Source organism: Lactuca sativa, chromosome 4, assembly GCF_002870075.4.
Source record: "Lactuca sativa cultivar Salinas chromosome 4, Lsat_Salinas_v11, whole genome shotgun sequence".
In the NCBI taxonomy this organism is placed as follows: domain Eukaryota; kingdom Viridiplantae; phylum Streptophyta; class Magnoliopsida; order Asterales; family Asteraceae; genus Lactuca; species Lactuca sativa.
The window spans coordinates 354989208-354991796 of NC_056626.2; the positions used below are offsets into that span (position 1 = coordinate 354989208).

The 2589-nt window shown below is 37.3% G+C and overlaps 1 non-coding gene across 1 annotated transcript; it reads left to right on the top strand.

Annotated features, from left to right (window-relative positions):
- Positions 1-970: 970 nt before the first annotated feature.
- Positions 971-1044, top strand: TRNAM-CAU (transfer RNA methionine (anticodon CAU)). The gene has a single exon. It is a non-coding gene; the product is annotated as a tRNA-Met (tRNA).
- Positions 1045-2589: the final 1545 nt, after the last annotated feature.

A 2589-nucleotide genomic window follows, 5' to 3' on the forward strand; every position in this document is an offset into this window, starting at 1 on the left:
TTTAATTGCTAAAATAAAGTTTTGGGTGAAAATACCGCTTTAAAATGATGAAAAACGGGCTTAAAATGAAGTCGTAGTCGAAAACCGGGAAGGGAAGCCGAAGTTGCAAGGGTCAGAGGGGCGAAGGCGAAAGTGGGGTTTGGTACGAGAGGACCTTCGGTTCATGCGAGGTTCGGGCCCGAAGGCTTCGGGTTCGGTTCAGATGGAGGTTCGGTTCGGTCCTCCTCTTTCGGGTTCGACTCTTCCCACTTCGGTCCTCAGTAGTTCGGTCCCTATAGGGACCTTCGGTTCTAAGAGGGTTTGACCCTTTAAGAGGGGTTTTGCGCGAACCCCAGTTAGATTCAGGCATGCTACACTTTTTAGTGATTGGGAGAACCCAAGTACTCTCTTTCGGATTCAGGAAAGAACTCTCATAGATCTTTTTTCCTTTTGGAAGATACAGGAGCGAAACAATCAACCTATTGATATTGGAAGACCCAACGGATTCTTCCAATGTATCATTTCTGGGTCCAATGGAATTCATAGGTATAGGAAGAAGCCCTATCAAATAGAGATTTTTTCTTTCGACCATATTTCGATTGTTAATACGATATATAAGGACCGCTACTCCAAAGAGTATTACACCCTTGATCGTGAAATATCGATTGCTTGTTGAACCCTGTGAATTGTGTGAAAGTAGGATACTCCAAATTCGGGAGTCAAAAAGTTTTATAAAACGTTCTTGGTGGAAAAAAATGTGAATGAAAGATCCCACTGAATTGAATTGGGTCCAGGAATCTACGAAATAGTGAGAATTCTTGATCTCTCTCAATATCTCTCTCAATTCTAAAATCCAGGACTTGAATTCATGTCCTGTCATTAAATTCCTCCTGATTTATTAGAACTAAAAGAATTCCATTTAAGCATCTCATTGCTTTAGTTGAAAGATTCCATTTGAATTGGAATCTGGTCATTCACTATGACCCGCTAAGCATCCATGGCTGAATGGTTAAAGCACCCAACTCATAATTGGCGAATTCGTAGGTTCAATTCCTACTGGATGCACGCCAATGGGACCCTCCAATAAGTCTATTGGAATTAGCTCTGTATCGATTTCCCTAAGCCTATTTTACCCGTATTTGCCCCGTTTTAAGCGGTTTTTGACCTGGTTAAGGGTCGGAATGGCTCGAAAGACTATAAAAAGTTAAACGAACTTTTGAAAGAGATTTGGGAGAGATTTCGCATACTTAGAGAGATTGGGAGAGATTTCACATACTTAGGCCCCGTTTGTTTACCTCTTAATTGCAAAATTAAGAGGTAATGTCTTAAAATTTAAGATTCAGAGTGTTTGTTTGAGTATTAATTTTTACCTCTTAAACTAAAAAATGCCTCTTATTTTTTCAGATATCAAAACAAGTCTGAAAAATAAAAAAAAGAACGCTTCCTAATTTGCCCTAGATTAATCGACCGCCTCCTCATCTCTTCTGTCTTCACTTTGCTTCGTTGCTCTGTGGGTCGATACATCTCCGGCGCCATCATCGACAGGATCGTCGACCAATCTTATCTCCGGCGCCATCATCGACAGGATCTCCATCTCAGCCATCATCGATACATCTCCATCTCCTCAGACTGCAACAGGTATGCTTCCGCCTCATCTTCTTTCTCTTGCGTCGCCCCATCTCCTTGTTTGGGTCGATCTTTATAGATAATAGATTGAGGGTGTTTGTTATACCGATTTGATTGAATACCCCTCATATTGCTTCTTCCAGTATGTACTTGTGTTTTGTGTTTGTTCCCGTTTCTTGAGGAGTTTTTTGGTTTGTAATGAGAATTGTTGTTGATCAAAAGAAAAATTATACCGATTCTTGGAAATTCCATTCCATTTCGTTTGATACTTTTTCAACTCAAACTCTTTACACCACAGCTTTAAGCTCAACACGACAGAACTTTATGATATAAATCATGAACAGTTTCAATGATGCATTATATATATCATGATAAGAAAAGAAATGGCTACAATGAGTCCAAGTGCAAAGGTTGAGGATAACTCTCTGTTCACTTGTTCATAGCTTTTCTTGAAATAATGATTTAAATACCTTTGTTCAATCAAAAGCTATTTTTGACGTTAAGCTTGATTTTGATGTTCAATTTTGATGTCATATGATCCAATGTTGATGAAATTTTGAAGTTATATGTTTAATTTTGATGTCATATGATCGAACGTTGATGAAAATTTGAAGTTATATGTTCAATTTTGATGGTAGGCTTGATTGTGTTTAAGGAATATAATGAAATTTTGATGTAATATGTTCAATTTTAATGTCATATGATCGAATGTTGATGTTGGATTTTTAATATGCATTAGTTATGTTGCTGTTATAATGAAATATCCACATTTGTGTTTGATATTACAGTGAAATCATATATATTCTTGCTTATATCATGAAATTGTACACTTGTGTTGTTGAAATAGTTGTTGACAAGGTGCTTTTATGTTGCTTAAAATTTTGCAATGTTTAACTTGTTAAAACATGCATTTTTTTGTTGAATTGATCAAAGAAATGGGAGAAAAGAAGGATAGGATTAGCTGGAAGGTTGAAGGTGTAGAAA